This window comes from Nesoenas mayeri, assembly GCF_963082525.1.
Source record: "Nesoenas mayeri genome assembly, chromosome: 1".
NCBI lineage: Eukaryota > Metazoa > Chordata > Aves > Columbiformes > Columbidae > Nesoenas > Nesoenas mayeri.
In genome coordinates this window covers 44,867,253-44,894,370 of record NC_137541.1, presented here as the reverse complement: position 1 = coordinate 44,894,370, position 27,118 = coordinate 44,867,253, and the positions used below count along the sequence as shown (strand labels likewise).

The window sequence follows — 27,118 nt, the reverse complement described above, 5'->3', positions numbered from 1 at the left end:
CAGAGTAACTTGTTCATCTGCTCACAGACTCCGATAGTCACAAAGGCAGCATTAAACACAAGCACACCATACTTTCAAGTCTGAGCTGCTCATGTATTTTTTTTCCTCCATCTATCAGCCTCCACACTCCAAAATGCAAAATTCACATACAAAATTAGAAAATCAAATTTTCCTCTATGTCCCCCTCCAAACACAAATGCAAGAAGTGGTACTCTAAAGATCTATGTTTAATAACAAATTGTGAATATGATTACGTTTATATTGACATTGTCCCTTACAGTACACACATTTCAAGTGTGCAGCTTACTCTTTGTTTAGATGCTACATAATTAAAAGGAGAACAAATTGGAAAAAGTTGGGAGCGTCTGTTGGTGGTAGGAGAACACATACATAGACTGAATGATCACAAGACTAGATGGCACAGGACAGTAAGTAATACACAAGGACTGATAAAATAAGACCTTTGGGATTTGAACCCAAAAGCCTGAGATGAACATTAAAATTGCTGGCAAAGAAGCAACCACATGCAAGGGGAAAGGGGTGGATTACAAAACACGGTAACATCTTAGACAACCACGTTTACTATAAGCAGAAGTAGTGAGGCACTGGGTACGGATATGTAGGAAATAAAAATATAACTGTTGGAGGTACAGCTAAGCCAGCAGTTTCAAAACCACCCTTTTAATGCGTTGCTGTATGTGCAATAACGCCACACCTTAGTATGAATAATTGTGCTCTCTCGCACTCAAAAGCAGGATATTCTTATTGTTAAGAAACTGCATTCAGAGAATGTTCCAAGGGGAACATTTACTTTTCCTGTTCAGGACCTGCTTTAGAGACCTTACTTGAAACTGCTGTATTTCTGCATTTATTTTAACTCGTCCAAAACAATGGCCTATGTTTCTCTTAAAAAACTAGTTAAAAAAAAATTGGAAGGACACATCCTTTATACGTGGTTTTACTCAATTCTCCCATAGTGTTCTTTGAAACCTGCATCTTCCTACATGTATTACTCTCAAAAAGGCTATGTGCAATTTTTAGCTATGTAATGCCCTAAAGCTACCTGATAGCACAACAATTTCTTTCCAATTTTCCACTTGGGCAGTAACTGGGCCCTTTGTATGGAACAGGCTGTTCCTGGCTTCTGAGCTTGCAAATATTTAAGCCTACACAATTTTCTAATCAAAAAAGAAGGTCTACTGCTGAAGAATATTACATATAAATTACAGACACATAGATCACAAAATCCAAGAAATATTCTAAATCTCAAACTAATATAAACGTATATATTTTATTAACTATAGTTACAAAATTTCTCCTGTTAAAGGAGGGTTTCACGGAGTGCTGAAGCACCATTTTTACTAGGATTCTGAATTACAGGATTCATGGCTTGATTTTGAAATCATTTAATAGTAAAAAGGAATCAGGAGTGGGAATCCACGTGAGTGAATGCTTCCTTCTATTGAAATACAATTCAGTTTTTTAAAGGAAAAGATGCTTGCCAATACGAACCCAAATTTTCTTTCTCAAAGCATCAGTACTCTCACTAATTCAGATGTGTAAAATATGCATACATCTAAAAAACAAACAAAAACCAGCCAAAAAAAAAGGCACAAAAACCCCACAAAACAACAAAACAGACAAACAAAAGAAAAAAGACAAACAAAAAAAAACACACCACAAAGAAGGAGGAGGAGACCAGTATCTAGCACTTGGAACATCCTCTAACCTTGACTTCTTTACTCTCACTTCCGGCCAAAGTTGTAGAACCTGCTAAATCTTGATAGTTTGAGACAAGACCTCAGCAAACAGAGTTTGCAAATATGATCTACCTGACAAATTTGGTGGCTTTCTATGACAGGCTTACAGCATTAGTCAATAAGGAAAGAGCAACTGATGTTATCTGCCTAGATTCATGCAAAGCATTTGGCACTGTCCCACACATCCTTGTCTCTGAACTGGAGAGACACAGATTTGACAGATGGATCACTCAGTGGATAAAGAGCTGGCTGGATGGTCGCGCTCAACGGCTCGATGTCCAAGTGACAAGGGGCTTTCCTCAGGGGTCAGTATGGGGACTAGTGCTGTTCAACATCTTTGTCGGTGACATGGACAGAAGGACTAAGTGCACCCTTGACAAGTTTGTTGATGACACTAAGCTGTTTGGTGTGGCTGACACGCTGGAGGGAAGGGATGCCATCCAGATGGACCCTGACAGGCTTGAGAGGTGGTCTCTTCCAACGCAAACCATTTATGATCCTATGATTCTGTAATCTATACAGTTCAAAGCTATTGTTGGTTCTCCAAAAGTAACAAATTTAACAGAAAAGTAAATTTTAATTCAGTTTAACAACAGTAAAGAGAAATTGACTGGTATTAGTTTTCACCAATTCCACAGACACATACTTGTTTTCTCGATTTAATGGCAAATCTAATTCAAATTGAAAATCGAGTTACTTGACTAGCAATATACATCTAGTGGCTATGATCAGATGCAGTAGGATTCCTGATGTTCTCCCCAGTCCTTACCAATTGTGAGAAGAATACTCACTGTTATTTTTATTTTTGAGCTCCAGAACAGAGCCCAGGGCTTGACTATTCTATTCTGTAAATTTATCTATGCTGAATAAGTCATACCAAAATCAAATATTGTAGATGTCACCGCAGATAGACGCGTACACTTGAATGCAACTAATGCAAATTCTAGTCTTCTGCAGACAGAATGAGGACAAGCAATCTGATACAATACTGTCTGATACAACCCAGAAAAGCTGGCAGAGACAAACGTGTTCAATCTTTATATTGATATGAATGAAGGAAGCAACAATGTGGTAGAGGAACTGTTGCTTCTTACAATCTCCAGGCTAACCCCGAGAGGCTGGTATTTTTGTCTTTAAAAGCAACACAAGTTAATTCTTGAACATTATGCTAAAATTTACCTTCTGCACACATTCTTTTCCTTAAAACCTGCAGAAAAAGTATTTTCCAACACTCATTGTCATTAACTCAGTTTGCTTCAATAGCCTGAAACTTCCGCTGTGCTCCTGATGCCATTTTAAAGCAATCTCTGTAATACAGTTCTCAAAACAAACGCTACACTTTTAAAATCATTCAGGTAAGATCAGATTAAACAAGTGGGTTCTGGCTTCCTTTCTTTATATCTATATATATTCCTTCCCACAACACGTGTAGTAGAGCACTTCTCATTTAGCAGACACAAATGTCCACCCTGGCTACATAGCAGACAGACATTAAAGCATTTTGATTGTAAAGTAATAACTGAACTAGATTCTGCACTCAACTATTCAGCAAAAATCAGAGGCCTTATAATGCCAATAGCCAGAAATCTCAAAAAAAACCCACACCTCCTTCAAGCTCCCAGAGCCTTCATACCTTGAAAAATGAAAAAAGTAAGATCTTTATACACAATTAATATATGCTGTGTGCTTAATCCTTGTAAGTTCAAACAAATTCAGCTAAAATTTTCAAAAGCAATGAGGTTATTTAATAGCTTAAATTTTAGCCAGTTCATTGCAGGAGGGTCACAAACTCCATAAGCTCACTAAGATTTTGCTGATTCAAAGCCCTCTGAAGTCAGTGGGAATCTGGCCTTCAACTTCAAGAAGCTTTGGATCAGACTAAGTGCTGACTCCTCTGTTTCCAGATGTCATATTGCATTAAGATGCCTCTACATAAAGATTAAGCATTTTAAGATTGCTTCACCACTTAGACACACACTGAAGTTGTTACTTGACTGTTTCTACAAGCTGATTTACAAGGTGGTAGGTGTCTTCCAAACATCCAAAGGCCCTTCTTGTTCTGGATAACCCATTTGAAGACAACAGCTGAAGTGGGAGGAAAGGACGGGAACAGAAACCCTACATAACAGTGGCATATGAACCACTGCGTGGACACAAGCACCGTCCACAAGCTTTAGGTTAACAACCTAAAGCTACAGGCACAGGACATCAAACCAAGCAGACATCAGCATGGCCAGCTCTGCACTGAAAGGGCCAAGGGCTCACCCAGTAGGTTCCATATGAACTCCTAGGACAGGAGGAGATACAAACGTCCACATGGGACGCTCAGTATGATTTTGTAAAATCACTATAATGTCATGGGTACACTTATACGGTAGTGGGCAAAACTGTCAAGATGCTTAAAAAAAATTGCAAGAAGGTATACTGTGGCACAGGTTTTAAGAGATCTGAAGATTCTGTCAAGAGACTTACTTTTTTTTAAGATCTAAGATGGAAAATCAAGTAAGGTATTATGAACAGACGAATAAAAAACAGTCCGCACAACTAGAAACAAGAAGAATAACATTTTCTCTCATATGTTTCTCACAATCATAATTGTTAATGATTCTCAAAATCCATGGTGTCATTCACTGTACCATTCAAATCTGAACAGATAATCATTTAACCTTCCACTAGCATTTTAATTACATGAGTTACAGGTCTGTTAAATATTGGCAAGCATGTAATAAACTATGAATCATTTGTTTGGCTGAATTAATAATTTTAGATGCATCTAACTTAAGAATAAGTATTTCTGAAGGTGATAATCCAAGCTTGTGCCAGAAAGAAAGGCCTGAAAAACTTGAGTACTGCAAACAATATTAATTAAAAAGAGAAACAGGAAACACCTGTCAAGCATATTGTCCCCTTAACCTAAAAAGAAAAGCAGCTTTCCATAGGGTTTGCATTTATTAAAATGTCCTTGGTCTACCACAATTAAAAAAAGAAAATCTATTGATCACATAAGCATTTCACACATCAATTTCAAACTATTAATCGCACTAGTGAGAAATAGATGGATAATTTATATAAGACCATAGACCACCAGTTTATGCTCATAAAATTCCCATCTAATACAGATGCACCTCCTTACAATCACAATTCTATTGTAAAAGAATGGATTATAAATATGGCATCTTACTCATTGCTTCTGTTCTTTGTATTTGTTTCAAAACACATTTGTTCACATTGGTGAAAAAATTTTTACTGCATTTCTCCACACTTGGTCTTCAAAAGCAACCTGACTCCAGCTAACTAGGCTCTCTTGTCAGGAACAGAAGTACTTTAAAAGTTAATATATTTTATACTGCATTAGGTCAAAGAACTGACACTGCACAGATATAAGTGACGTTGTACAAACAAGGACTTTGTTACTGATGAAAGAAAAAGAATTATGAAGTCAATCTCACAGCCCAGTTTGACCTCCCAGTGAAAAAGGGGTAAAAGGCCTCTCACAGCCATTTCCTTATGAATAAAACAATATTCAATATGGAATTAAACTTTTGAGGTAAAGCCCCTTTTTACATATTTATAGAATCACAGTCAAACAATTACTGAAAACTGGCAGTAGAAAAGTACTCACAAAGGTTAACTTCTTATCTGAGGCTAGTCTTCCTAGTTAATGTAGGCCAAAAGGCTCCTCCTAAACTGAGTATAAGAGCATCTATACTTAGCTCCTGATCTAGATCATCAACTGGAAGAACCTCTGCAAATAGAGCAAATATATGAAAATGAGCTTGTCCTAATTTAATTTATATTGTGAATACTTTTCTGTATCTTCAAAAAAATATATTGATCATGACTACAGGCATATTTAACTACACTAACTGGCACACAATTTAAAAGAAACAAAACCACCAAATCTGCCAAAAAAGGCCAAATCTTGCAGCCCTTTTTTCATATCCTATACTTACTTCTTTCTCTTGGACTCAAAAAATTTTACTCAGGTAATCATAGCAAGTTTACATTCTTTAAAATGTACTCATTTATTCTCCCCCATATAGATACAAGCAATAACAAATAGCAAAATCAAGATAGACACTCTATTTTAAAGACCTCCCTAGATTAGAAAGATTAAGCTGATTAATTGCTCCACATTAATTATCAAAAGTTCTGTTCTCTCAAGAGCCAAGTGAAAAAACATAGTATGTCTGGTTAAATTGGCTAACATTTATGCCAACAAAGTGAATGAGCTGACTGGCAAAGCTTCTTGCATTTGCTGTCAGACCCATAAACTACAAGTCTTTTTTCTCTTGAAGGGGAAGACAAAAACCAGAAGGTTACATGAATGTAGCACATATACTACCAATGAGCCACAGGACTTGCCATCTCAAAAGATGTAATGAGCACTGGAAATCAAAAAGCAATGTCTGTAATTTCACTAGTTTTGATTAATAAGAATAAATCCTTAATAATGCCTACTGGCGCAAAACCAAGAACCCTACATGAAGACTAAGATATTTGGAGACTGAAGATCTTTCTGTATCACTGGATGTTCCTTTTCTTTGCCTGTGAAGATAATACAACTTCCAGGAAAAAAAAAAAAAGTTGTGCACACAAAGCTTGCTACTCCCTAATACTGAGATTATTTGAGGGACAGATTTAGACTGTTGCAGTCATCACTTCTGGGACCACCTTCCTCGGTCTTGCAAAGGAGCCAGTCTTTGGAAGAAAACTGAGATGAAAGCCTCTTTTAAGCTCAAGAAGACAATGTTAGTTCTAAGACTGAAAAGCATCTCCAATTTATCGAGAGCCTGAGCAACTTTGTCACTAAAAGGCATGGACATTCAAAAACTAGAGGCTTGTTTTTTTCTCTTTTTCCTGCCACAACTCAGGCATCAAATCAAAGAATCTCATACTGAAGAACCTTCTCTCAACCTCCAGTAGCTCTCAGCCCAGCATCACCTGGTCCTGTAACCATCTGAACTTCCACACCCAGAGTCTTCAACATTTGGTTCTTGTTGTGCTCACAAAAAAGTTCTATTTACAACCAAGACCTAAGGCAATGAAAAGCATTCAATTTATTTCTGTATTCTTGAATCAAACACCAAGGGACACAACAAATACATCATGGAGATATAAACCAAGATAAAAACTACAGACACTCCTGATTTGGATAAGCAAAATAAAAAGGGGTTTGGCCTTCTTCTCTTAAACCAGAAATTAATTACACTGGGGAAGCTGTTTAAGAAACCTTATCGTGGCCTGCTTGGAAATTAACCACTAAGTGATTGCTATAACAGAGCTCATCCCAGGGAAAAGAAAAACAAAAAAACCCAAAAAAACCCCAAACAAACAAAAACCCAAACAAACAAACAAAAAAGCTTTGTAATTATTAAAACTACAAACAAAATTGACTATCATAAAAAATTTGTTTTCTATGGTTAATTTGTACAATCTCTGTAAATTTATAACTTACATTTTTTCCCCCCAAATGTCTGGGTTTTGGGTTTATTATTTGTTGAACCTCTATACATGTTCTATATAGCATTAATATAAAAAAAACCCAACCAACCACACATAGACACAAAAAACAACCAACCAACAAAATGAAACTGAAACCAAAACAAAACCCACCAAACAACCCAGAAAGGCCTTGCATTAAAACCTACAAGGGAAAAGTAAAACCAAATCCTTCCAAATTATTGTATGCATACATGTCTGTGCATATGAGTAATATCAAACAGCCAGGAATGGTTTAAAACAGCTTTGGATACTTTTCTCTTACACTCCTATGCATATGGAAACAAACGATAATCAACAGCTTTGTTTTGTTGGTGTTTTTGGAAGAAAGCACAATATAGCAACACGGGAAGAATTTTCATTTAGCTAATAAGAGATGCTATAAACAGCATGGTCATGTTCTACAGTACTGACAACATGCATGTATATTTTTCCTATGAATAACAGGCCACATTTAAGATCTGATGCACGGAATGCACTGAGACACAAAACAAGCCATTAAAAAATGATAAAACAGACTCTTTGGAGACATATTCTAACACATAAGATTTATCAGTCTCTTCTGTATTCTGTATTTTTCTAGAGATTTCTGACAATAATAAGCTGTGGTGCAATTATTATTCTGAAATAATAGAGAGATGAAATACCTTGGCTACCACTAGGAAAATAATTACTTACAGAAATAACAGCCTAAACAAGCTTCTTGTAATCAGACTGAGTATGTGTAATATCTCAACTGAGGTATTTTAAAGATAATTCAGAAGGAGCAGTAAATAAACTTATTTTTGCAATGAACCATCTTTGGTTCAAAAATTTGTTTGAATTAATAAATGTCTTTTACCTAAACTTATATAATGCTCCAATTCAGTGTTTTTTAAAACCTCACAAATTACTGTCTTCCCTTCTCCAATCCTGTAATTGGTACAACTTCAGAGATCCCTCACTAACAGAAAATCTCTAAACAATAAGTCAATTACAATTTTTTCTGCTGTATTAATTTTTACATAGCAGTCAAGATATGCCAGCATGAGACCAATTTGTTCTGTTACAACATTCAGACAAATGTTGCTGCATCTGTCTGAAGTGCTCATGCTGCCATTTAATGGTCAACTGGATATGCACACATGGATCATTTCAGCATCCATTGCCTAGGATACTAAACACATAAGAAAGACAGTATTCCTAATGCAAATTATTATCTAGTTGACAATCTGGGAAAGAAAGAAGAGGTTTGACATATGTTTGCCAAGCAGCTTTGCAAATACTTATGTTGGCAACAAAAAGGTGGTGGCAATATGCCCTACAAGGCAGAGAAGAAAGCATGAGCCTGCTTAAGGCAATTTAATACCACCATGGAAGCAGAACACTGATCACTGGTGCACACTGAACTCAAGGTAAGACTGTCCTCACTGGGAACAGTGCAATACAAGTGTTGTGTACCAGAAAAGTAGCCTGGAAAACGGCTGAATTTTGCCTTAAGCTTACTGAGCCTAGCTAAACAAACACTGAGATCTGAAACAAATGCCATCTGTGAACAAAATAAAGGACAACAGCAAATGCTGTTAAGGAAAGATGACGTCGGAAAAGAAGAACAAATGGATAGGAAATTAAGTAAAAGCATTCAGCACAAGTGCCTTCATCCTCTGCAATAAATAAATTCAGGCCATTACAATTCCCACTGCGTAAAAACCACATGCAGATTCTGCTTTTTCTGTCTCTGTACTTCTCCCGCAGCAACATCCCACTCCCAAATTAAGTTGTCTTACCAAGCCTCACAGGAAATATATTTCAGGGTACTTTCAAGGAGGGGGGGGGGGGGGGGGGGGGGGGGGGGGGGAGGTACTTCTTCATTTAAACATACAAAATAAGGCAACTCCCATGCATCAGGCTCTCACAACTGTCACTGTTGGCACAAAACCAAGAACCCTACATGAAGACTGAGATATCTGGAGACTGAAGATCTTTCTGTATCATTGGATGTTCCTTTTCTTTGCCTGTGAAGATAATTATTCCCTGTGTGTCTTTTATACACAATTTTACATACTGCTCTTCATCCAGGTAACTGAGACTGCCCAGACAAGGGTTACCCAATTCCGAAACTAAGCAGAACAAGTAAATTACAAATACATTACACTCCAGTTAAGCAGTTCAAGAGGCCACTCCCCTCCCAGATTCAGCAAACAGCCCAACACATCAAAAGACTACTCAAACTTTACATTACCTTCTCTTAGTATTACCTGTTCTCTACCTGAAACAAGTAGCGAAAGATTCAGGAATGACAACAACAAAAAGGGTTACACAGAATTGAGACAGTGACAAGATGTCAGCTAGACTCAGTGGAGACAAATGGCAACCAGTAGAAGTGGAAAAAGATGTACCCATAAGTAAATGACAAAATCAGTATACAGGAAACCCGGGAAAGTAACAACTATTAATGTCAGTCAGTAACATTAAACCAGACATAAACAATTAGTGAACAAAAACTGAAGGACAAATAGTGCCCAGATCTTTTTTTTTAATAGAATTAAAAAAGGTAAAATAACTGTGATTAATACCAGGCAAGCAACACTGATACCATCAACAAAAGCAGACACACACACAGAGCAAAGCAGAATTTCTCTAGGATCCTGGAAGCTACAGCTTACAGGCAGAGTGAGGATAGCTGGATATTTTTTTACAAAACCTCTGCAAAGCAGCAGCGAAAGGATAACACAATATGCACAGAGCACTGTTCCCAAACACATATTTGTGCTGGGCAGACCCACTTGCTCTCTTTTGTTTTTCTGGCTGAAGACATGAAATGTTATGTTTTTCTTCAAAATAATTTCTTCTGAATTACAAACACAATCATTCATCTGCTGTTAGAGCATAAAGCTTATGCAATCTCATCCTGCCAAGGACTAACAGTGGGCCAATCCCTTCCACAGCAAACTAATTCCCATTCTGGATCCTAATCCTGTTGCACAGGCTGATATCGCTACTGCTGTCAGTGACCTGGATAAAGCTGCCAAACTGTAAGATTTGTCTCACAAACACAAAACATTTTATAAAAAGGTAAATTGAAATCACTGCATCTACAGAGGCTCAGCATTCCAAAAAGAATCTTACTTCAGCAGCATTTAATATCACAGCCTGATATAGATCTTTATCGAAAATAAGTGTTTCACTTCGAGAAGTACTGAAGCAGATTTGCTGTAAAACTCCAGAGCAGAAAACTGTTTTATAATGTCATCAGATGAGACAACCCTCAAAATAGTCCAGTGGAGTTAGAATCACAGAATAGTTTGGGTTGGAAGGGACCTTCAAAACTCATCCAGTCCAACCCCGTGCAATGAGCAGGGACATCTTCAACTAGATCAGGTTGCTCAGAGCCCCATCCAGTCTGGCCTGGAATGTCTCCAGAGATGGGGCATCTACCACCTCTCTGGGCAACCTGTGCCAGTGTTTCACCAACTTCATTGTAAAAAAGAAATTATTCCTTATATCTTATCTGAATCTACCTGCTTTTAGTTTAAAACCATTACCCCTTGTCCTATCGTTACAGGCTGAACTAATTTGCTCAAGGACATTTGGTGCCCCTGCTCCCCTAGAGTGAAAGCACTGTCCAAGCTCCTCTAATTCTTTCCTCCCTCTCCCATTACATTCTTTCAGTAACTTGGTTCACATAATGTTTTTTTTTTATTTCTGGAATCTATGTGCTGTGATGAATATAAACATATTAGAAAATTCAGGTTAAAGCAGAATTAAAATTCAAAATTAGTATGCAAAGTTTAAGGGTAACAGACGTTATCTTAGTAATTAATTTGGAAATTTTATTTATTTCACACTAGCTATTTGGATCTTTGTTTCTGAACCTTCTTTGGACAATCCTGCTCCAGTATGCTGTCTTTCAAGCTCCAAGATACAAAGTCCAATTGATTCCATCTGTCACTTCAAAGAATAGAAGTCTGCATTTTGATTGATATAACATAAGGCCTATTTCTTCAAAATTTTAGGATATGCTATTCTTTCACCTAGCTACTGTTTCCATGTCAAGTACTTGAGCTGTTCTTGAATTATTCAGTTCAGCAGCCTTGGAAAACAGTATCCTTTCACCAAAATAGTCTTTAAAATAAATTTATCTTAATTCTAAGGGAAGCTTCTATCTGTTTTTACAGCCACATTTGCTACTTTTCAACATATCCAAGTATGCTGAAGAGTAACCAGAAGAATCCTCCCACTGCAGTTTATTTCCTTTTGATCAGTAGGATCCATAAGCCTGAAATTAAACAGATCAAGAAGCTTCTGTTTTTCCCTTGCAGTACTTGTAATTCAGATCTATAGCTTTGCTTTTTGTATTTAGCTTTAATAAAAGGGAACCCAAGAGAATGGTTTCACAAGGACAAGTCATCTAAGCCTTATTATTAATTTGTAAAAGCACAAAATAATCAGGTACTATCATACTGAAATTTAATTCGTGCATCTTGAATGCGATTGTGGCACAACATCTGGTAACCACATCAATCAGTGAAGTAAATACAGTGAGCTGTTCAATTGTTTTTAGTAAGAAAAACAAACTACATTTGCTTTTTAATAAGTTTGGGTTTTGTTTTTAATGAAATAACTTCAAAAGATCCCCTTTAAGATTGTCCTTACATGATTATTTCACTCTTACATTCTGGTGAAAGCTTCAGAATACAAATCTGGCAGACTGTTGTCATGAAGTGAACCTTAAAGTTTTGTCGCCCTGGGCTTTCTGGTTTTAGTACACCTTTATAACAGGACTTGAGAATGAAACTTCTCATCAGCTGAATGCTAAACCAGAATGACAGGGGCTTTCACTATCGCTGTTTACTACACAGGCTATTTACTACATAGAGACAAAAGACACAATTAGATAACTTTGTTTATCTTCAATGAGAACAAGCAAACTTTACTAGTAACAAACTCACTCTAGTTTTAATGAAGGCCTAGTTATAACAACCATACAACAGGGAAACAGAAGTCATTTATTTCTGTGTACTGAACTGTGCATGCTGCTTTCAGCTGAATTGTTCAGAAGTATTCTCGTTTCTGCTATTTATGATTTTAACCACATAAACTACTGGATTGCAGTCCAGTTGATACCCCACCTAAAGTGGGATGTTGTATATTTGTAGGGCATAACAAACTCACACCTTTTCCTTCCCAATGGGACACATGTAATACAGGTGTTTTCTCTCACAGTAATCCTGTAGGCGTTACCATTTCTTGCATCTGAATGGAGCAAGCCACACCCTTTGACTTAATTTACTAAAATTGAGAGCAAATTTGAGGTTCTATTTCCAGATCCTGTTACTTTAAAAATTATTAAATGAAGACTGACTACAGTCAGGTATCACTTGACTGAACTAACCTTGGGGGGCAGGGGGAGGAGGGAGTTTGGTTGTTGGTATTTTTTTGTTGTTTTGTGTTTTTGGGGTTTTTTTTTAATTATTGTAATTTCAAACAACTGGGACCATCACACTGCTCCAACAGCCTTTTGAGATATGAATATCTTCTGTTCCACACAGCTGATAAAGCTTATGACACCATTCCTCCACTGTTCATCTCTGATCCAGGCATGCAGATGTCATAAGAACGCCTTTAAAAGGGATTTTTACTTGGGTATCATGGAGATGGTATATAAATAAGCACTTCTGATATAATCTGAAGATTTCCTAGCCCTTCTAGATTACCTTCATTGCCTCAGCCATTCAGTAGTTCAGGTTCTTCTTTCACTACAATGCTATGGTGACCATAGACTGTAAGATTTCTTGCCAAACAAGGTCTATAGGTTGACACTCTCTTACATTGACCGGGTCAAGCACACAGAAACTTGCCTTCTGCATAATAAAGAACTACCGCTGGTGTGTGGTTTTTTAGTTTGCTTATTTTTGTTTGGTTGGTTTGTGGTTTGTTTTTTTTTTTACAATTTCCTTCTTTCATCTATTGCAGTCAATAACTCCTTAGCCTGGAACTTCCTCAAGATCATCTTACCAATTTCAAAAGCTCTAAGGAGGTATTACAGATACTTCTACAGTCAGTTCTGTTAATTCTTAAGACTATCCCAACAACTGTTCCACCTGCATGAGTATATACATATTGGAGAGGCTCAGCTCCAACAAAATGCAGATGAAGAGCTCAGGACATCAGCTGAATTATGAAAACCTAAAAGTAGATAATAGAATCCACCACAGATCTGAAACAATGTCATAATATAGTAAAATGATGAATGTTTACAAAATTGTTTTAGAAACCTAGAGAGCTTTGGTTCTTCACAACTTAGATATCTCTGCTGTTGGAAGGCAGGGTCAAAAACATAGTTATTGACCATGAAGGAAGAAGAAAAAAAAAAATATACAAATTGTTATGTGATGACATATTTCCCTTCTGAATTCATTAACTTTATTGAGAAAAGAGCTGTAGGAGAAACTTGATGATGGCAGCAAATGTGGTAGGCATGAAATGCCTTCTGTCTGACTAAAACTGAAGTAAAAGCACACTCACTTTCACTTTACACAAAAAACATGAAACCTACTCAAGCTACTGAAAGCAAAGGTGGCTTCCAAGAATCAAAACTGAATTTGCTAAATTAAAGAGGGGTTGCTAAAAAAAAAAAAAATAATCCAATTTTCAGAGAATTAACAAGAAAAAAAAAATATTATCTTGGTATATTGTTACTGAAACCAAACAGACATAAACTGATATCAAAGTCTCATACAGAAATCTTTGAAGGTGGCAAGCAACCCAGTAAACATTCAAGAAGTGCACAGGTTATAAAGATCAAAACACAACCTTAAATTCATTTTGACGATGATTGTTTCAAGCTAAACTGGTACTTTGATGGCCATATTATAACTTATATAAAAGCTGCTTCAATTGTCTGTTCAGCTTATCAGTCGTCAGTTACATTAAAGCATATGAGCTATGGAAGAGAAATCATGTTCTATGACGATGCATCCCTAGGAAAAAAAAAGTACCAACTATTTTCATTGGTAGCATCCTACCAATATTTAAATGACTACTAAATCAGACTGTTAGCATGTTAAAAGCATTACATACAAGCTTGTTCTTGCTAGGGAAGTTACTCCAAAATATTTAACAGTTACAACAAAACAATTTTTAAGGCTAAAGATTCATTTATGTTGTCAGGATGAAGCTACTAGAGCCACTGGAGAATGAAGCATCAGCAAGGAACTGCAGTGGCCAGTGAACGGCAGACAGACGCAAACCATGAAATGATGAGGGAGGAGAAACTGAGGCAAAGACTTATAAGAAAAGAAGAGAGAGAAAGGGCTGGATTAAGCTGTATGCAACAAGTTCTCTCACCAATTAAAAGGGAAAATGATGACACAGACTTTATCAACATTTTGAGACAGTAAACCAAGTGCCAGGCTGTCCAATTACTCGATCAAGACCCCACATATTCATACAATGAGGCTCTCTGGCTTCTCTGTACAAATCTGTACAAAACACTTTGTGAGTGTAATTCTGTTCCAAGCCTATGCTGAACAGAGATCAGCTGTCCTGCCACAGCCACCACAAAGCTGAAAAGCAGCATTGTTGCATGTTCTGATCAAGTCAACAGCAGTGTTGTTATTTGCTTACGCCTGATCTGGATCAAGTTTGTACTGACATGCGATCCCACAGTGAGAGTAATGAACAAATACGCTATTGCTAGAGGTGAAGCTGAGATCTGAGGAACAGGAGCTTACATAAAACCAGCTGTACAGACAACTTTCCAGAGTTAAACAGCAACCAAAACAGCCCCCTTGACAATCTTATTCCAGGCACCAAAGAAGCAAATGTTTTCAATAAATCCAATTAAAGGTTAATAGTCTTACTTTGAAATTTGTTTAAAGAAGTCTTTTCCACCATTACTTGATTTAGTATTTTTTATCTATAATTGACCTAATTACTCTCCCACTGAAGTGGGACTGTCTTGAAACTGAGCCTCCACCTTGCATAGGAGCAAGAATTGAAGCATTCAGTCGAGACTATTAATTTGTATTTAACTTAGCAAAATTCATCAGGTATCTATAAACCATCTAGTCTCAAGGGTTGTTCCTTCAGAAATTACTCCTAAGGGCACACAGGAGTAAAGGACAAAGCTTGAGCTAGATCGTAGTTATGAAGTCTTCTTATAAAAATAATGCAAGAAAATTTGAAGATTTATCATCACTTTTGCTCTGTCACAAAATATGCTAATGATTTGCCACATTCAGTTAGTGAAACCTTCAGTGCCTATGGCAGGTTTTCATCTTTAAAGGGCAACGAGACACAAGATCTCCAGAGCTTCAAAGATCTCTGGTTTCCTTTACTGTACACAGGAAGCCTTAAGCCAATGTAGTGTTACTATCTCAAAATCATTTGAGCATTTGTTATAGTCAAAGCAGTGATGCCTACTGATACCACATAAATTGGTCTAATTCCTCAGAGACACAAACGCACGAGGCAAGCTCTATTTTGCTACTCTCTTATCCCATCCTCAAAGAAGGTGGAAAGACCAAAATTGTGATGAAACCAGAAGTCAGGCCATGATGAACTGAGGAATAAAGTCTAAGAACAGATTTATCAAAAGTCGTGAAAATCCAAAAAGCAATTCTGTTTTATTCAAAAATACGGCAATATTAAAAATGGCTCTTTAACAGAATTAATGGTGACTCATTCCCTGCAGGTAAACCAACAATTTCTTTCCTTTTCAGAAACCACAAAAGACACATGCCGTGATTTATATGTGAGGATGCTAGGATAAAAACAAATGACAATTCTTACACATAGAGAGAAACAGAGCAGCACGCAAACTTCTCACATGGTCTAGCTAACATTTTCAACATGTGCTGCAAAAAAATTTTACTATTTTTATTAACTGAGATATATCTTAAAGCAAAGGCAAACCACTTAAAAAGTAACTCAGTTTTAATATCATGTAATCTACTACTCTTACATATCTTGCTTTGAAAAATTTTGAATTGTTCTAGTCTGCGTTTTTAAAACTGTATTTCCTTGTCCGTAAAATTAAGACTAGTCCTTTCAACTATGAAGTAGATCACCAGTCAGCCATTACTCTGCCATCTGTGTTCAGCCCCTTGGCCTAGATGGCAAATTTAAATGCAGCTGAAATTATTCAAGTAAAAACACTGAAATGTGCTATTATTTCTAATTATCTTGTACCCTGCATAGCAGTTTCTTAAATTTGAAATAGCTTTGAAAGGAAGAAAAATTGAGAGAAATAGGTGACTCAGGCAATTTGACAGGAAGGTTTGATATTTTACATAATTCACAGTTGTCACAATCCATATTCGTATCTGGGTTTGAAGTAATTACACCTAAAATTTCCAATACAATAAACTACTAAACTGCAACGTATTTTTTTAATCCTTAAAATAAGATAAAGACACTAACAACTGTACCATAACACAGTCCTTAAGCCTAAATATTAATGACAGAACTGATTTCTTGGGAAAAGAAAAGATTCTTTTTTACTATGAAAAACAACACGCTACAGTTAAAAGCCATACGGTGATCATTGATGATTTTTCTGTTTTCTTAGTGCTTAACTTTTTTTTTAAACTACTTTAACTTCAGTGCACAGCAAGAGACAAGACAAGACTGCTTGGGAACAAATGTATTATTACTCAAGGTACAATTATTTAAAACCTTTGCAATATTTGACTACATGTAAGAACAGGTATGGCTAAACAACAGATATCTAATGGAATGGAATGGAAAAAAAGTATATATAGTGATACAGACACACTAAACAGCTAGTTGAAAGTGGATAGTCTCACCATTTTGCCCCAAATGAATTAATTTAACAAGAAAAACATTAACAATAATAACTTCTTTCACTGTATTTGCATGGCTACTCTTGAAAAGTACGTAATAAAAAATAATACTTCTGGAAATAAAAGAATGTAAACAATATACTTATATACTAATCTTCAAAGAAGGATTTGCTCTGGACAAATGTCCATAGCAATCTTCAGTTCTCTGTAGGGACCATTTAAGTTACACAGGAGACAAACTGGGATTCAGTGCTGGGATGAAGAGTTTTCAAGGACTTGAAATCTGAAACACGTTCAGAATAGTTAAGTATCAAATTCAATCAAGGAACAATAGAAAGGGGACAGTAAGTCAATACTACAGAAACATATCCATTTTTCCTCACTATTTTCAGGACAGTTTGTCTCACTACAGATTCAACTGTAACCCCGACATTAAAGCATAACATAGGAACGTGGTTTTAGATTCCATTTTTCCCTTTTCTTCTCCATTATCTAATCTACTATTATCTTATGTAACAGTATAATCGAATATTAAAGCCATATTTAGAAATTCACATCTTGCTATTCTAACAATGGAAGGAAGTAAATAGATTTTACAGTTGCTTCTGGTCTGATCCAGGTTCTATTATGATGGACACTGCTCAGAAAAGCACTTTCAGAATCTTGACTGTGCCTTAGAGGTAGTGGGATTTTTGTGTGTGTGTTAATTTTTCTCTCTGCTTTTTTCTTCCTTTTTTTTTTTTAATAAAAGCATTGAAGAAAAAAAAGAAAATGTGAAAGCTCTTGCAAAATGCATGGCTCTGAAGAAAAATAACAAAAAATCCCAATAAATAGCCCTCAAACCTTTTAAGCTAAATAAGAAAGAACACTGACAATGGATTTAGTCTCTCAGCCCTCCATGATCTCTACAGAATCAAAAGTCTCATGCTTAAGATAACATCGCCTTGTTTTCAACTGCATGTGTTTACAAGACCATATAAGAGCGCCTTTACAAAATCCACACCACTAAGCCAGCATTGTTTAAGAATATTCTCCTTATCTAAGTGTACTTTAATATGCATTTCTGTTCTTTAGTTTACTCTTCCTTGTGTGTCAGTCTATTCTTGATTGTGAGACATGAGTTCTGATCTGCTGAAGGTAACCTTTCTGCATTTAAAAAAAAAAAACCCACACAGCCAAATAAGCAAAGCTAATCTAAACAACAAAATAGTAATTTGTGACTGAAGCTTCTAGTGAAAGCATCAGAAATGACCTGCTATAAGGCTGAAATCTCAACATACTTTTAGTATCGAATTTCTCCTCTTCTAGCATTGATTTTGGAAATTTCCACTTGGAGCTATGCTAAAGTTTGTTTAAACATTGGGTACAATTTTTATTAGAAATGAAAATATCCAACATTGCACGTTTACAATGAGAAACTGCCAAAAAATTGAAAGCATTTCACGGATCTATTTTTAATGTTGAGAGATACTGAGTGAATTACGTAAGAAATCCTATCCTTTTCAGGATACGTAAGAAATACGTAAGAAATCATATCACTTTTCTCGAGTTCCCAGACTTGGGTAAAGTAAATTATTGTGAAGAAAAGCTGAAGAAATGAACAGGGATCATAGCAAGGATACACACAGTCAAGTCCTTTGTAAAATAAAGATCACATTTGCTTTAGCTTTCTGGCTGAACTCTGTAATTTGCATGTCAACAGCAAATGTGAAGTATTGAATCGGTTTCTTTACCAACCATCAAAATATTCACCCCAAGTAGTGATGCCCAAGAATAAATACTTATCTATCATATCAACTGGAGAATTAATACATTAATGTCACATCTTAACCTTAAAAATCTCAGGAGTCATCTCAATCTAAACAAATAAACTTCACATTCTTTACACTTTAAAATGCATAACTTTTCATTCCCTCTCTATTTTTGGTGAGTATGATTTATCTTTTCCATATGAACTTATTTCTCAATCTTGCCATTAGACTGAAAATATGGAAATAAATTAATGCTAACAGTCATAATGCTTGTGGACACCTGTTGTCCAGGGAGTATGCAAAATAATAAAGCTATTAAAGAAATAAGAATAAAGGCAAAATTGACTTCCTGAAAACCAGTTACTTGACTTTCCACATGCAGGGAAAAAAGAAGGCTTGGTCTAAAGGTAAGAAGTTGCAAGCAATTTTCTAGTTCAGCAGACTGAAGTGTCAGTAATGCCACACAACCTGTTTCATAACATAACTCTTACTGATGATTCAAACAGAGATCGTGACCACTTGAGCTCATACACTTCTCTGAACACTTAAGGAAGTTATAAGCTGCCCACCCCCACAAGAAAAAAAAAAAGACCTACTAGCCTGAAAACAGGAGAGGGAAAGGAATATTACACTTTGTTATTGCATATTTCAGTACTGACAGTAGAACACTTTTACTTTAGTTTTGAAAACTCGTAACATGACAACAGGTGATTACAATGCAATACAACACAGGGTTTCCAAATCAACTCCTGCCTCACGCAGCCTTAGCAAACACCTCACACCTTCAGCACGATGTGGACTATTTTTTTTCTGTGTATTTAGATTGCATTTTCAAACTGCACAGCAAATTCTCAGAGTGAAGGAGAAATAAACATTCACTGATCACTTGCAATCACAAACCAAGAAACAGATTGTTGAAAAAAACATTCACTCCAGTCACCAAATGTTGAAGTTAAATGGAAGATGGAAAAGCAAAAGGGAAAGGTTTTTAACCTGCAGGGAATAAAAACTTTAAGCCATGGAGGGAGGTGACTGGAAGACCTCACACAGAGTTTCATAACATTTTTTGCAACTAATTCCAACAAACTGCTGCTGTCAGTAGCAGGATGCAAACCAATTACTTTACAGCCAGCTGCTGTGACTGCAGTGTACATGAAGCCAAGACAATGAAACAGGTACACAAACCACCACATTATGTCTTGCATTTTTGTTTGAAGTGTTGCTACCCATACCATCCTTGCAATATGCCGAACCACAAACAGAATTATAAGCTTTCACAGTTTAGGTTTTTACTAAGTTTTAGAAGTGCCTCGGCCTCTTGCTGCGAGGCAACCAAGGTATGAGGTGCAACTGCTTCTGAACTGTGGATAGCCTTCAGATTAGAAATACCTTTATCAAATGGCTAACATCAATACATGCTAGCCAGCCCAGGTACCGGCAGAAAATCTATGTGGAAATACTCTCTGCCCAGCAACACTGGTGTTGCCTCCTCCCCATAAAGATATCACTATCAAGAAAGGAAAGATTTTTTTCACTGAAAATCTAAAGTAATTGTCGTCTTACAGAATCAGAGACTAACCTGGCCTATGTCTTCTCAGATTTCTTTTAATTTTAGCCTCTATCACTATCTAATTTTCTCTTTTTTGCCTGAGTGTAGGAGGAAATCCTACCCCCTGCTGACAAAAGAGATGGTAGGAGGTAGCAATTACTAATGAACCAGCAAGACAAGCTCTTCATTATAAAGCAAGAATTTATGAGAATCTGAATAAGGAGAGAAATATTCCCCACTTTCCTTCAGCAGCAATAAGGATGAAAATACATTTTGGACTCCCCCAGAGCCCTAACTACATCCCCAGAATGATGCTTTTGCAGTCACATCTCACATGCTGGAAATCTGAATAAGAAAGCACAAATGCTTGTACATGTATTCAGAGCATGATTTCCAGACTGATACCAATTAGTTCCTTCCCTTCTGTTTTCTATCACTTGAATAAAAACATTGGGACAGATCCAAGCAGTGACATTTTGACAGCAAAAAAAGCAAAGGCATTCAAACATTACCAAGGCAAATCTGAAACAAACCAAGCACCGAGGTACCGCTTTTCCCAACATCTAATTCCCCATGTCATGCTTCCATGAGCTCTAATCAGGCCCTTAACAAAGATCATACGCTTCCTACATGCAACATAAATTCTGTAGGTACAGTTCAACTACTTCACCAAGAATCAGTCTGTGCATGCAATAAGCTTTAACAACTTTACAAATAAACACTGAACATGCAAATGTAACTATATGTAGCCTACATCCCCACATGCATACAAGATCTTATACTCATGTAGAGAACAGGGCTCAGGCTTATAAATTTATACTGATAATGCGATGCCTGAAGAAAACCTCCCTTCAGCAGGGAACAAACTAGCATATTTGCACATTTAACTTCTGAGCTGAAGTAACTGAATACACAACTACCCAACAACCTGCTAGAAAAAGCTCTCAATCTTGAATTTGAAAAATTTTTAAATTAGCATGAAATGTACTACTTGTCCCGTATTAGATGTCAGAAGGGAAAAAAGCCAGAGTTCACATACTGAATGGTAGAGATTCGCGCACAGAGCCAGGATGCCCTAAGGATGAGACTGACCTATATGAGCTGTCCTTTTTCCCACATCCATCTTCCACACCTCTTCATCACTCTGACAACACTCCACAATAAGAATCTCTATCATCCCACTAAAGAATCTTCTATCTACAGGGTCAAAAAAAAATTAATATTGTTTTTCAAATATACATTTATCATTAAATTTGTGCGTTAAACATTCAAATCTCATTTACAAAGCAAAGAAAGGTTGGGACCAACACTTTTTAAGTCTATTCTTGTCACACAGTCTCTTCATGTTGCATAAATCTATTACAATAGGCTTAGATAAAGCAGATATCTTGCTTCTTTCCAGGCTCAGTTAGCTCTGGCTTACCATTCAAATGTGACACCATAAGAGGCAAGTAAGAAAGTCAAGTAGAAGAAACTTCTAGTTGATTAGAAATTTCAGTATAAAGAAAATTAACCTTCTAAAGGCTCATGTATATCCCAGCAAGATGATATTAAATAACAAAACATAGCAGGTCAGACTAAACTCTTATTTGGGGAAGGAAGACAGTTTTTGGCAGAAAAAAACAGAATCTAAAGACTATTAAACCAAGATACATACACGTGGGATCCCCATGCACTTGACATAAGCACAGGCCACGCATGCTTTTTAAGCTAAATCTGATGATTTCTGAACACTTGAAATACACTCTACGTCTTCTATCATCTCTTTAAAAAGCACATGATCATATTTCCTTCACAGCAATACAGAGCAAACTGAACATCAAAAAAATAAGGGGAGGCAAAGAATGAAAACACAGATACTGCTTTTCATACTAGCAAGAAGCCTCGCTAAACTTTCTATTCTCAGGAACAGCAAAAACGCATCCAATTGTAAATACCATGCTAAACTCCTCATACCCAAACAGCCAGCTTTCACAAAAAAATAAGAGGAAGAGTAAGGATTCAAGTCTTTCTACTACTATCAAAACAGTATTATTCTTTTTACTGCCTAACAAACTTCTTCTGGAACTTCATTTCTACTGCAGTTCACATTTTAGAAATCACAAGCAAAATTTCTTACTGAATGTATTTCCTTTAGACAGCCAAATAAGCTCAAAGCAGCTTACAGGACTGACATCATTCATTTCACAATTTATTATGATACTTGACGAACTGTTCAAAATGTTTTAATTATGAATTATCCTGACATTTAGTAAAACATGAGGATATGAAGGGTAAGCATAGAATAAATTTTTCATATTAATTAGGCTTGTAATGAACAGGTTTCATGTGATTACTTAATTTATGACCAGTGTCAAAGTATTCTCTGTGACAATTACCTAGTCTAGTCACCATGACAACTGAAAGACCTAAACATCCCCCTTCCTTATGTAAACACTACACATACTTCGTGGAGCATCTTGGAGGATAAACTGAAAATGTGCATTTTTTCAAAAATGTGTGTGTTCTATGAACAGCAGTTCAACATGTTCATGTTTAGGTCAACAAGCATATACAGCAGAGAGCTTCACAACAAATAACTGACGCAAGAGAACAAGATGACTAATCATGAACTCCTCTAAAAGGCATTAAATTCAGCTACCACCCAGAGAGAAAAGCACCACCTATTTACCACCCTGTTTGCAGCCCTATTGTGGGAACCCTCCATTGGTAAAGTCTGCAGAGCAGGAAAACTACCCAGGAGCACCAGGCGATGGAAAGGGACATCCTTCTACTCCAGCCTCATCACCACCACATTGCAGGGAAAACAGAGCGTAGGGACAAGGCTAAAGCAAGCGGGCTTAGTGTTATGTGTGGGCATCTCCAGTTTACTTTTTCAAAAGTCTACTTTCGTTTTCGACCTTGTCTGCAGTGCAACAGGTGAATAAGAGGATTGATGCAAGTTGGTTCAGCTCCAGAACACCTTAGTACTGAACACACACAAATCTATCCTGACTTTATATATAAAGACATTTAGTAGTGCCACCAGAGCTGGCTTACAATCAGGTTTTCTGCTGGATCTCTAGAATAACAGAGGATAATGCCAGGCACAAATCCTCAGTTCAAGAATCCTTTTTAGAGTATCAAAGGAAAGCATTTGTTTGTGTTTGTTTGTTTACATCTTTATGAACTAAAAATACATGTCAGAAGAATGCAAAGATTTACTAGCTTTCAAATGGACAGGTAGAGTTAACTAAGGAAATATTTTACCACAAAAGGATCCCATCCAGATTAGTATATAATCTAGTCAGTAATGACTTTTGGAGGTGACAGTAAATACATACTAACTTCAAATCTTTTTTACTCTTAAACCATAAATTCTTTTTACCTTTAAAACAGATATGGCGCAAACAGGTGAAATATTCGGCTTGCGAATAAATGTTCATTCCCTTGTACCTCATAATACATTCAACCTAATCTCTTCCACAAAGACAGAACCTTTATCTTGGTACCAACATGAAGATTTTATAGAGTATAAGTTTGCTGACCAGGAAGAACCAATCATCATGTTAATGAGAATATAGACAGGAATCGGAATGCAGGTGTTCACCGAATATTGCTCTTTGAGGAGGATCAATGCAGCAATTTAAGATGCGTTTCTGAGCTTTGAGGTAGCAAGCTAGTTTTATCATTTAAGAGTACACCCACAGGAGCCACCAGGTGACTGTGTCCGCATCACTGTCCCTGGCCCAGTCAGGATATAAACAGCCCGGTCCTCACCGTGCCCTGACCCCTGTCAGCCTCACACCCCCCAAGACAGGAATGCCACCCCTAGAGAGACAAAATCTTTTATAAAAAGCCTCAAACTTTGTTTTTAATTCAAACTATTTATGTTGATTTGGTTGTATAAATAAAAACACTTTGAAGTTATTGCTATTTTCATTGAACGATCCTAAATTACAATGCATCATTTTGATAAACAGTACATCACATGCTACAGATAAGGTTAATTTTAGCATTGTACACCATTTCATACAAAGAAAGTTCACTTTCCCCTTTACAATAAACAAGAAACTTCAAATAATTATGAAGAGCTGTTAAAAAGCAACTTTCTCTTTTAACCCTACTAAGTTATGAATACTGGTGTTTTGAGACCGGATGCCTCAATCTGAGGCAGTTTCACTATCAAAAAGAACAGTATTTTTAATTGATTCAGTGCTTGTTCTGAACTTCTACTTTAGTACGAGAACGACTTGAATATTCTGTATTCACACAATGGATTACTTCAGAAAGTGGCCCATGTACTGCCCATGCAGTCGAGAATGTAAACACGTAAGATACTGCTGATGACAGCATTTAGGTCTTGAGAGAATTCATTTAGTCTCTCAAGAGCTGCTAGACAATTCTGTGTAATGAGCAGTGAAAATAGTGAATAAAGTATTTATGATTTACACAGTTTAAATCATATTCTGATATGCCAGACATGCATTTATAATATGCCCAAAGTACATTAACTAATCATGAAGTGTGCAACAAAGGTAACTGCAGAAATCGCTAACAGAACATGCTCTTGCATGTGTGAAGAAAATGTGGTTGCATTTCTTTACATCTCATTTGCCATATAAAAATTTCAGCCAGCCATAAAATTGCAATTTTCATCTCTTCCTCTCAACATATGCAAATATTTCACTAAAGAAATACCTGAAACTTTCATTGCATCTTTCAAGTAAAAATGGTTCTAAATATATCATATGCAGAATATTCTATAACCCAAAAGACAAACTAACTCTAAAAATAGGTTACATTTATTAAAGTTACTTCCAGATCTCTTAAACAAAATATACAAAGGTCTATGGTTCAGAAAGCCTTCTAATATTTACTATAATCCTAAATACCTTCTGTTTTCTACAAGGTCATAATGTCCTTCTATCCATCAGCTACCTATTTTCTATGAATTTAATTAACATTTTACATAGATCATGTTTTCTCTTTTCATACGTTCAAATTTAGACTGCACACTGCTTTTAAAACAAAAATCAACATTTAAAAAACCCCTTTGATATAACAGATAGGCTCTCTCTAAGTCGTGCCTCAAAATGGCACGGAATTAAATCATTACACAGGGCAATCTTCTACTTAGGACTGTCCTAAAGTTACATTCAGCCCTTAGAAGGCAACCGCGAGGCTGATGTGGCCCCTGGTGAAAATGAGTTTGACACCCCTGCTCTATCCTTTTCAAACATAGCTTCCCCATTCTAGACAATTACACAAGGTGGAAGAATTACACATTATCAATTTTAAACTTAGTCTAAAATACATAATTTTCACATGAAGACTCCAGCCTTCATCAATCCTACTTTAGTATAGCATACACAGCAGTATAGCTCCAAACAGGATTTATAAAAAAAATGAAGCCCCTATTATACATTGTGTCATACTGTAGAAACATTAATAGGCCTAAATATGGTATTATTGCATACTGAAACATCAGTAACCCTTTAAAATGAATCGTTTAAAATAAATCAAACAAAAAAAATTAAGCCAGCAAAGTTACAGATCAGAAGCTACAAGTTTCAATCACTATTACACCAATACAGATTCCCACAGCTAATCTCATGGAATTATTTGAGTAAATAAACTTCTGCACCAAATATATAGGAAAGACAGGAAAAAACAAAGAAAATCTGGGCTCGGAATAAGATCCTATTACTAATTTTGCTACTCAGTAATCTTGGATGCTTGAAGTATCATCAAAAACATCAGCTTTGCCATCTGATGGGCAAGGCAGATGAAGATTATTTTAAGGGCTCTTAAAAACAATAATCTCTAAATTTAAACTTAAAAAAAAATCTAAATTCAAAAATTAATCATTTGTAGTAGCATCCAAATTACTAAAAAAGACAAGGACAAAAACCAGATAAGCTGCAAAGATTTACGTATATGAAAATTTCCAACAACAGGATAGCATGCCTCTTCTGGTATTCCCTACTGACATTTTTTAGGAAACACAGTACTTCCAAAATACTGACAGACAAAAAGACAACAAAACTATATCAGAAATTAAGGAGAAAAGCTGTTTATTGCCTTTAAGAAGTTTTGTTTTAAAAAGTGAAAAAAGAAATTTAAAAAGAGAGAGGTAAGAGAAGTAGCACAAGGCATTTCATAGCATAAATTGGAGACCAGAACTCTATTGATGGGTAGAGAGCCACAGTGTTCTACTGAAGGGCTAGTCAATGAAAAATTGCGTCAGAACCATGGGTAAGTTTAAACCAGTATTACTACAATACAACACATTAGGACACATGAAACACTTCTTAGCTTCAATTCAATCTCCTCTGTCATGAAACTTCTGATGCTGCAGAGTGTGGGTTTGAGAGCAATGAACAACATCATCCACTAATCACCTCTAGCTTTTCTAAAACATTATATTATTGAAATGACAGGATTTCATAACTGGATACCTGAATACATGTCTATGGCCTACTAAAGTTCAAAACGTTTAACTATGCTTAGAATGCATAATCAGCATATATCATGAATAATACTGTATGCAGCATCTCTCCACAAAAACCTGCAGTACAGAGATCTAAGAGCAGATTTACATATGCTTGTTTCACTACATAAACACAGATGTCTGACTTTTTAGATCAAAATACGGTCGATAGCACAGAGAGCAAAGCCCTAAAAAAACCCTTAGGCCTTCCTCTGGCTTAAAAACAAACAAAGAAACCACCAGATCCCCAGTATTTCACAAGAACGCACTTCAGTAATATCCTATTCTGGATGCAG

General features: G+C 36.3%; 1 protein-coding gene across 1 annotated transcript in view; it reads right to left on the bottom strand.

The window, feature by feature from the left end:
• CDK17 (cyclin dependent kinase 17) overlaps window positions 1-27,118 on the bottom strand; it is a 97,436-nt gene that overhangs the window by 59,371 nt on the left and 10,947 nt on the right. The window lies entirely within an intron of this gene.